Raw genomic sequence first — 11247 nt, 5'->3', positions numbered from 1 at the left:
AAAGCTCCTTATGTTTTTTTTTTTTGTTTTTTTTTATTATAATAATTAATATTCCATCTCCTCCAATACAAGCCCGCGCTCTCAGGCCCTGGTGTGTTTACTCGATGAGATTTTACAGTTGAGTTGCACTTGGTCCACTCTCCTCCTTTCGCCATATTAATGGTCAGAGTCCCTGCCTGCACAGTCTCCCAGTCTGTCAGGCGCATATCTTAACAAGCCAGTAGCGCGGGGTGAGGTGGTGGGTGGGGGGTAAAGAAGGAAGATAAAAAAGACGTCCACTTGCTAATAAAAATGGAGGCTTGTGGGTGTGTTACAGGTTGCCGACACCGACCACTCCTTCCTTCAGCGGGAGGAGAGGAGAGGAGAGGCGCGAGTGGTTCTATACTCTCCTGAGCATCCTGCTTTGGATTTGTTGGAATGTGCAAGAGGAGGATTTTAGCACCACGCAAGCAGCGCCAGCGATCTGCAGACTTCACGCCATCTGTCTCCCCTTCGGTCCTCCACTTGCCAAACTCATCAGGCCCTCTCTCTCTCTCTCTCTCTCTCTCTTTCTCTCTCTATCTCTTTTTTCCTCCTCCTGCCTCTCTGTTTCCCTTTTCATCCCTCTTCACAAGACTTATGAACATGATGGGGGGGGTCATGGGACTCTAATAATCATATTCGGGGCAGAGCAAATACGAAAAGAAAAAAAAAATCCCTTGGACATGTCCAATTTGATAAGCGCCTGGAAATGACATTTAATTAGAATGCATTTGCGTGCTTAATATATTGACAGCTGCATGAAAATAATTGCCTTTCCTTTCACCATATGACCAACATTTGGGGGAAGGCGGATTGGTGCATTAATGCCGGGATATACTGTATGGCCACTTTTGGTCCAAAAAATTACCCATTTTGTGTGGTCTGGAAAGGAGAATATTGGGTAAAGAGAAGAAAGATTTCAGCATTTACCTTATATTAGAAGGGTGCTGGTCCATGCAACCTTAGTACACAAATGTGACTTATGTCATTTCTGGCGACTTGAAAAGAACAAAAAGGACACAATTAAGCACGATGACAGCCTGACACCCTCCACACAGCGGATTAGGGATCATTTGGGCTCATTAAAGCAAAAACAGATCCCCTCGTCCCAAAGGCAGTGAGGACTCCGATGGCAGCGACCTCTGACCCTCGCTCTGTGTGGGGTGGCTGGTGGAGGGGAGATCACACGGTGGCTGCGTTCCTGCTCCGTGTCCGCGGCCCGCAGAGGGCCGGCTGGGGCCGGGGTTGGAAGCGCCAGGCCCTCTGACCCCGCACAGAGCACCAGGTGGCAAGGACGCGGGCGGGGGGCCTTTGATGCCGACCTCCGGTCACTCTGCTCAGATGGATCCCGCCACTGATCCGGCCAGAGTCTGCCGGGGAGGGGAGCCAGGTGCCCCCGGAGCGAGGCCTGCCAGGCCTGAGCGCCAGTCTTGGACTGGACTCTGCAAGTGGCGGATTTACAACAGGACCAACAAGAACCGACGCTGGCAAACACGAGATAAACTCTGCTGCAAATGGTGCTTCTGTGCACATGACCTTGAATGTACTGCAGCTGTTTGCATAATTTATTCTAGTGAATTTATATCTGATTGATTCATTAAAGCTCTGCATTAGTTTCTATTCCACAGATGTGTTTGATGTATTACAGATGTTGCAGAATAATACACTGTTCAAAATAATAAAGGGAAAACCAAAATAAGAAAGAATTAATTAAATATTTTTATTAACTACTTTGTTCTCTGCATAGTTGAACGTGCTGACAACATTTACATTTTACATTTACAGCATTTATCAGACGCCCTTATCCAGAGCGACTTACAATCAGTAGTTACAGGGACAGTCCCCCCTGGAGCAACTTAGGGTTAAGTGTCTTGCTCAGGGACACAATGGTAGTAAGTGGGATTCGAACCCGGGTCTTCTGGTTCATAGGTGAGTGTGTTACCCACTGGGCTACTACCATCCCCACAAACAACAAAATCACACAAAAATTATCGATGGAAATTTAATTGATCAAGCCATGGAGGTCTGGATTTGGAGTCACACTCAAAATGAAAGTGGAAAACACACTACAGGCTGATCCAACTTTGATGTAATGTCCTTAAAACAAGTCAAAATGAGGCTCAGTAGTGGGTGTGGCCCCCACATGCCTGTTTGACCTCCCTAAATGCCCTGGGCATGCTCCTGATGAGGTGGTGGATGGCCTCATGAGGGATCTCCTCCCAGACCTGGACAGTCTGTGGTGCAATGTGGCGTTGGTGGGCAGAGCGAGACATGATGTCCCAGATGCTCAGTTGGATTCAGGTCTGGGGAACAGGCGGACCAGTCCATAGCAACAATACCTTCATCTCGCAGGAGCTGCTGAGACACTCCAGCCACACGAGGTCTAGCATTGTCTTGCATTAGGAAGAGCCCAGGACCAACCGCACCAGCATATGGTCTCACAAGGGGTCTGAGGATCTCATTTCGGTACCTTAAGTGAAAGGGAAGTGATTGTCATTGTATCATTGTAAACACTGCAGCACAACACACGGTGCACACAATGAAATTTGTCCTCTGCTTTTAACCATCACCCTGTGTGAGCAGTGGGCAGCCATGACAGATGCCCAGAGAGCAGTGTGTGGGGTTGGTGCTTTGCTCAGTGGCACTTCAGTGGCACATTGGAAGATTGGGATTAAAACTGGCAACCTTGTGATTACGGGGCCGCTTCCTTAACCGCTATGCCACCACCGCCCCAAAATCTTACAACCTTCACACCTAATCCTAACCACTAGACCACCAGGGCGGTCAGGCTACCTCTGGTGAGCACATGGACAGCTATGCAGCCCCCCAAAGGAATGCCACTACACACCATTACTGACCCACTGCCAATCCGCTCATGCTGGAGGATGCATGATGTCTCCAGACTCTGTCACCGTCACCACCTGCGGAACCACGCCTTTATTGGGGGTGCCTTGCTAAATGCCTATAATTTGCACATGTTGTCTATTCCTTTTGCACAATTGTTTGTCAAATTGTTTGTCAATCAGCGTTGCTTCCTAAGTGGACAGTTTGGTTTCACAGTGTTCCCTTCATTTTTCTGAGCAGCGTGAGCACTTTGATGGCAGTTCATTATTTATTCAGAAAGAATATTGTGCACGCAAGCACCCATCCAAGCAGCCATGCATTGTATATTCATAATGTGTTCAGGATTTTGATTTTGGATTTTTGGTGACCATTCCAAATTCGGCCACACCACTCCATTGCTACGGTCCACTGGCTTTACGTAGCTGCCCCTGCATCAAAATGCTGATGCTGGCCTCCTGCCTCAGGTCTTTTATCACTCCTCGCTCTGCACCTCGATCCCTCCGATCCTCCAGCACTGTTCCACCGGTGCCACCATCTCTCAAGGTACTAGGAAAGCACTGGGGTGGTACTAGCCTATGAACCAGAAGAACCAGGGTTCAAACCCCACTTACACATTGTGTCCCTGAGCAAGACACTTAACCCTGAGTGTCTCCGGGGGGGACTCTCCCGGTAACTACTGATTGTAAGTCACTCTGGATAAGTGCCGAAAATGTAAATGAAAGCATTAATCTAGACTCTTTGCTGTCTTGGCTCCTGGGTGGTGGAATGATCTTCCACTAGATGTTCGAACATCTGAGTAATTAAAAACCTTCCTTTTCTGGAAATAGGGCTTTAAATAGGACTTTTGAAGATCAGGTCCTAGTGAACCAAACCTGGGATTTCAATGATGGATGTTGTAAAGCAATTATGTAAGTCCCAAATTTACTCTCATTTTTTAGTAAATAAACTGTAGACTGGAAATGAAATGATCTTGCGTCACAGAATAAGAAGAAAAGGGCTGTCACGGGGCCCGATTCTGGACATCTGAATCTAACAGCCAAAAAAAAGCCATGGGATGCCCAGTCAAAGTTCAAGGTGTATCTATCCTTCTGAAGGCTTTGGAGCTCACCCCAGAAGAACTGGTGGAAAAAACAGGCGGGGGAGATGGCAGCAGTAAAGTGTGTTAGAAGGGCCTGTGTTGTTATTAATAAAGCATTAAAAACGTGAGCACATCAAAGCTTACAGGAGCCTATGCTATCGTACATGAAAGTAACATATTATGGCTTAATGTCTCCTGAGGCGAGGTATGGCGACGCACGCTTTGATTTGAAATGCATTGTGTGGAGAAAGGATTTGTGCAGGGCCAGGAGAAAAAAGTCTGCAGCTGACTTCGACCATAATTTAAACCTGACCTCACCAGCTCTTCAAAGCCTCCAGTGAGCATCTTTGTTGGTTACTGATGGGAAGACCTCAAATATATAAACAAGCAATACTGACATCTGAGAACACATACCTCCCTGTACATATCCATCTATGTATATAATATGTAAATATATTATATGTATGTGTGTGTGTGTGTGTATGTGTGTGTGTGTGTGTGTGTGTATGGTGTGGCAGAATTTGGGAAAGCCACCAAAAACAAAATCCTGAACACATTATGTTTATACAATGCATGGCTGATTGGATGGGTGCTTGTGTGCAGAATATTCTTTCTGAATAAATAAGGAACTGCCTTCGAAGTGCTCAAAAAAAACGTAACACTTAAACAACGGAAATCAACACTGATACTATCCACACACACACACACACACACACACACACACACACACACACACACATATATATATATATGGTAAAGTGGATGTAAAAGTATTCAAACCCTTAAAGAGACATGTTTTCCATTTGTACTATAACCTATACCATTTTTTATCAAAACAAAACTGTCAGAGGAAAATTATTAAGTAAGTATGACACCTGTTAACTAATACCTTTTGATTTAAATACAGGATTCATTCTTCTTGAGTAAGAGTGGGCCGTATCTTGACTCCTTGCAAAAGGGTTCCAAATCTGTAACATTGTGCGGGCATCTCTTGTCCCCTTCAGGTCATTACACAGATTTTCAATTAGATTAAGATCTGAGCTCTGGCTAGGCCATTCCAAAACTTTCATTTTTGTCTGATGAAGCTATTCTTTGAGTGATATGGGGCAGGTTTTCAAAATGTTTTTGGAATTCCCTCCACATGACTAAAGCGCCAGTTCCAGTGGAAGACAAGCAACCCTTAAACATGATACAGCCACAGCCATGATTCATGGTATGGTGTTTTTTGGTGATTTATTTGTTTTTGCACTAAAAGTAACTTTTGTATTACATTTACATTTACAGCATTTATCAGACGCCCTTATCCAGAGCGACTTACAATCAGTAGTTACAGGGGACAGTCCCCCTGGAGCAACTTAGGGTTAAGTGTCTTGCTCAGGGACACAATGGTAGTGAGTGGGATTTGAACCTAGGTCTTCTGGTTCATAGGCGAGTGTGTGTTACCCACTAGGCTACTGCCACCCCATTAGCACATTTTCATTATCTTGCTAAGCATTTACCACTTTTTAACACCTAATAATTCAAATAATATTCAAATCAAATTACAATAAAATAATTAATGGGAAAACTGATAACTAAAATCAGTATTTGTTTAATTTATGATGCCTCTATTTGGTACTAAATTTTTTTCATAATAAAAATTTACGGCAAATTTGCAGCACTGTCACTATCACAAAATATCTCACTGACTCTGCATTTTATTGCTAATTTGTAAAAGACAGACAGAAGCCAGAGCAAGCAGCACCAGAGGCTGCACTGACAGTGGATGTCTTCATCACCAGAGACAATGAGGCGGCACTGGTTTTAGGTCTCAGCATTGGGAGAATTTCATGAATGTCAATGACACCATGCAGGCTTTTGTTACATCAGCACCAGGAATGGAATGGAATGGAAATGCATGGGTGCTTCAAACGTTCACTCTCTCTTTCCCTACTTCCAACACTGTTCACTTCCTACCTAATATATATGCCCCAATATTTTCCAGGTCATAGCAACCAGATAATTAGCCTTCTTCCCAGCTCCCGCTGTGATTGGTCAGCGATTTTAACACCAATAACCCCACTCCTCTGTCCAACTTTGACTGTATTCACTTATGAATCTGTTGCAGGGTCAGGTGATGGCCAGTATTCTGAGTCAGTTAACGTAAAAGAGTTATCCCACATACGTTATCGGTGGAATGCTCCATTTAAACAATTAAACATGCCTGGGGGAAAATGCGTCCACAAACAGTTATGGTACAGAATTCCAGTAGGAATTGTGTTTACCAAGGCACAATATAACAGCACAATCATGTGATTGTAATGAAAACATGTAATATTTCAACTTTGCCATTGATTCATGACTGATTATGATTAATGACTGTGTCAAGGTGGGGTGCTGGTTTGAAGGACAGATGAAGATTTTGGTGCTACTTGTTTTCAGCAAAAAAACAACAGCGACCCATGTCGTTTCAGAGTGTTGTATGGAAGGAAACACAGATTTTTTTCTATTGAAACAATTTTTCTGAATTTTGCTGTAAATAACTGTATAGTTTTCAATTCCAATGTATTTGCAGTAAAAAATGTAAGTACCAATATTTCAAGTTATATTATTGAAACAGGTTTTTTTTTCCATGGTTTGTCAAGTTGGGTTTTCTTGCATGGTTTGGCAGCGGTGGAAATAGGTGACGGTCTATTCAACAATGATGAAAAATGATCAAGTGTTTTAGTTCCAGAAGACTTCTGATTCTCATGAATAATCCTTCAGGACAACAAATTAACCCTTTCTTATGGTTACCTAATTCATTCATAGACTTATTTACTTACATAAAACACTACTGAGGCACATACTCCATGTGATCTCTGAAGGTGTCCTGTAGCATCTGGCACCAAGACATTGGGGAGCAGACCCTTTAAGTCCTGTAAGTGGGGTCTTCATTAATTGTTTTGGATTTTTTTTTACCATCTGCCAGTTGCCCACTTGGTCCAAAAATTCTTAGACTGGAACACCTTCCTCCATTGCACTATGATCCCATATGTCCATTGTACACACTATCAGCACCTTTTTATCAGGTTTCCAGCAATTTCCGTTGAAGAACACTTTTTGGTAGCTACTCACCAGTGCATGCTGGGAACACCCTACAAGGCCTGCCATTCTGGAGATGGTCCAACCCCTGGCAAATCAAAAGTTGAAGCATGTCACAGTTGCTCAGATCCTCAATCTCACTTCCTTCCTAATATCTCCGTGTCGTAGTAACCAGATAACCATCATTCTAACACCAACAGGCCCACCTCCTCCGTCCAGATTGAACTGTATTGAATCTGTTGCAGGCTCAGGTGGTCGCCAGGGTTCAGAGGCAGTTATTAAATTGGTGGAATCCTCCATTTGAAATGTAAACAAATAAACATGGCCGCGGGGAAATGCATCCACGACGTAGGTTGGAATTCCACTAGGAATTGTGTCTATTAGTTTACCAAAGCTAGCGCCCACCTTGCCTCTTGGAAGCGGTGATGAATTTACAGATGGATTGGGGGTGGGAATTATATTTGGGTTTTTATCCCTCTCTGACAAATGACACCCTTGATGGTTCAAAAGTGTTGGGGTCCCTGAACAGATTTCACAGTTTATAAATAAAATGTGTGGATTCAGACACAAAGAAAGTTCCTCTCAGCCCTACTTTGAACTCCAGTGAGAGAGTTGATGAACACCAACCCACCCGACTCCTTCTGTACCATAACTGTTTGTCTTTCATTCCTGAAATGTCATATGCAGAAGTCATTTCTGCTCCATGTGCATCATACACACGGCACATGGTGCATGGCACATGGTGCCGTTCAGAACTACCACCCGGTGGCAGTCAGTAAATTCCCCTGTCGAAGAGGCTTGATCAGAAACGATACAGCCATGTCTTCAGAAGTCAATGATGGAGACTCAACAACAACAACACATGTATGAATCAAGATGGGCTTCCTGGCATCTCCGGCTAATCCAAATGCCAGGAGTGTACTTCGCCTCTACAGGCCAGACCCATCGAATTATTCTATTCTGTAGATCCTGAATATCTTGGTGGAATCATTGATGAAGAAAATGGCAGAGAGATAAAAACAACACATTTGTAGACATCTGGAGCTCACATATAGTGCATGACAAAATAAACCCAAATACAACCCACAGTACCCCAGACCGCAAAGACCTAAAAAGACCTGGATCTTCATGCATCTACAATGCTCCCTCACTGGTATTTACGAATAAAGACAGAATGACATATTTGTATTTAATTCAATTAGAATGAAGAGAGTGGACGGTGTTACGTTGCTGTACGTATTAATGTGCAAAAAAGAGAAACTGTTTTCAGCGTTTGGCTCAATTTACGTCAACTGCGGATCATGCTGGCTCTGCTCGCTGCCCGCGCTCCTGAAAATCCACTGCATCTTTCCCATTTGTCTAGAGAGCTGCGGGCGTCCAGAGTTTCTAAGGAGATAAGTAGTTTTGGCTCTATCAGAAACACAAAGCTTAACTTGCTGGGGTTGGGCTTTGGAAAAAAAAAAAAAACTGTCAGCTCACACTGCTCTCCAATTACATGTCACTGGAGACTAAGCAGAACTTTCATTTTCCCCCCCCCAGATATACACAGCAGTGTGCGCCACTCACTTTGTTCGCGTCGGCTTTCTGCAGACCAAACACTGTTTACTCAGAAAAACTTGTCTTCCAACTTTTACCGTTTCTCTGCAATCGAGCAGCACAATCATCTGATTGTAATGAGAAACGCTGTAATGTTTCAACTTTGCCGTGGTTGATTAATGGCTAGGGTGGGAGTGGAGGGGAGGGCGCTGGTTCGTGGGACAGATGAAGATTTTGGTGCTTCTTGGGAGTATTTTGCGGAAGGCGGGCGGTGGGGAATAAAAGCAAAATGCCACTAGTGCCCACTCAGCTTTTTTCCCAGTCAAGATCAAAGGCGCCTCTGGACTGGGCTCTCCGCGGGAAACTCGAAATGTGCCCTGTCTTTGTTTGCTGTTGCTAGGAGACCTACAGGCAGCCGAAAGTGTTTTCAGTAAGCTATGAGATAAAAAAAAAAAAAAATCTAATATACATTTTAGGACTGCCATGGATAAATCTTGGTGTGGAAGCAAGCCATTCGTCTACCTGGTACAAGAAATTTGCTGTTTTTTCCTCTTTTTTTTTAGGAAGGTTAGTTTGCAGGACCTCTATGGCCTTAAGAACACACAGTTCTGTTCTGCTAAACACACACACACACACACCGGACAAATCAAATTTGATCAAGCGCTTTTGCTTTGCTTAGGAATCCATTCTAATAATGAAGGTTCCTTAATACGTGTCACCAGGAGCTCATTAGTCATTATTAGTCTGACACTCAAACAATACGAAATGTGCTGAGCAAGAGATAACGGTACCTTCCGTACATCCGCGACCTCACATGACCCCGCCCCCCACGTGACCCACGGCGACGCGGAGCACCTATCAGGTCGCAGGTCTGCCGTCAGGTGAACTCGAGAGCGCAACGACGAAAAGAACGAAAGAAGAAGAAAAAAAAGAGAGAAGAGAATCAATTACAGCACAGAGGCGCAATGGCGAGGCCAAGCGTGTAATCGGTAGCCACCAAATGAGCTCCGTCGGTATATTAAGGGTGCGCGGTGCACGCCGGGAACGCGAGGGTCCGCGACGAGAGTGACCTTCATGTCTGGAATTAAGATTAGAATCGTGCGGCGTCTGCCTCTTGTTTTCGAGCAGGCCGAGCCAGCTGGCACCGGCCGCGCGTTCTCTCCCAGCTCCCCGTCTGCCGCGGCGACAATGACAACCAGTTACCGCATGGCGTGTAAAGATGACAGAAATACTTACACGCCAAGGGATTTTTGGTGGGACCGGGCAAACATCACGCCACTTATTGAAAAAAATAAACTCTTTAACCAGTACGCCAATAGAGGAAAGGTTACTTAAAACATGTATATATGTATCGCTGTAAAATGTAATATAATGCAACTAATTTGATAAAATGATCATTAAACATATATTTAAATATGCACGATTTTAATACATTATGCAATATCTGACGTGTTTTTCTGTGAAAGCTCGAGAAAATGTCGACAGATCAATTTTTTGATTAATTTTATGTGCATTTTACACACATTGCCCACACTTTAATACACACACAATGAAGACATCAGAGAGGAATTGGGATTCTGGCTGCTGGACGGGCCACTAAATACACTAAATTATACAGCTCCACACATTGGTTGTACCATGGCACGAAGTCATTATTTTTATTGCATCACATTCAAATGATATATGGTGCATAATAGGGCCAGAATATACCACAAAACGAAAGCAACAGCAGAAAGAAATGGTTTTGTGTCTGCCCGATCTGGCAACATCCGATCAAAAAATATGTATATCCACGCGTAACGTAGCCAAGTTGGCCTTTTAAAATCTCACTTGACTCACGTCGATCGATCATCGTGGCCGATCAAGCACGAGGCCCGGTCTGTATAACGGTGGAGTGGAATGACGGGGATAAAATAAGCAGAAAGGGTGGTGGGCTTGGAGGGGGGGGTGTTCAAAAGCTCGAGGAGGGGGACAGTAAAAGGCGGACCTCCCTCTCACCTCCGGGTTCTAATGGTTCTAGTGCCTGAACCCTGTCCCCCCGCGGCCGCGATAAAATGCTTCGGTTCCTCGGAGCCTCCGACGCCGCCGCGTGGGTGCAGATTTAGGGGAGTAATTAAGAGATGCGTGGGGTCACCGGGGCCAGAGTGACGGGGTTAGCGCCAGAATCATTAATTAAAGGCCATCGCCGTAAAAGCAGCGCTCATCAATCACCGCTGACCATTAGAGCCGCGGTATGGTTCCTGTTAGAGAGAGATGGGGGGGGGGGGGGGTAAAAATACTGTAAAATACTGTCGACGAATCCGAAATCGTTACATCGTGAAATGCAAAGAACGGAATAACAAAACAAAAAAAAGGCCCGAGATTGTTTTGTGCCCGGCGGTGATGACGTCACGGGCCCCGGAGTCACCCCGCCGTGTGGCCGCGGCGGTTCCAAGTGAAGACTTCTCCACTAAGAAAGCTCGGACCGACAATGTGGGCGGACAGGGCGTGAAACGACTATCATCATCAGCTCTGAATGAAAGAAAGAAAACATACATTCACCCGAAAAAAGGGCGGCTCATTCCAATTCAGCTGCGTTGTTAGGACAACGAGAACCATCCCTCAGATGATTAGTTCCACTTCAAAAGAATTTACTTTCCTGGGTGAAAACGTCCCCCTTTTGTGTCCCTACACAGGGCTTTCGCCATCAAAAAGAAGAATCGTAT

Source organism: Denticeps clupeoides, chromosome 18 (genome assembly GCF_900700375.1).
Source record: "Denticeps clupeoides chromosome 18, fDenClu1.1, whole genome shotgun sequence".
NCBI lineage: Eukaryota > Metazoa > Chordata > Actinopteri > Clupeiformes > Denticipitidae > Denticeps > Denticeps clupeoides.
Note: the sequence above shows the minus strand (reverse complement) of the source record.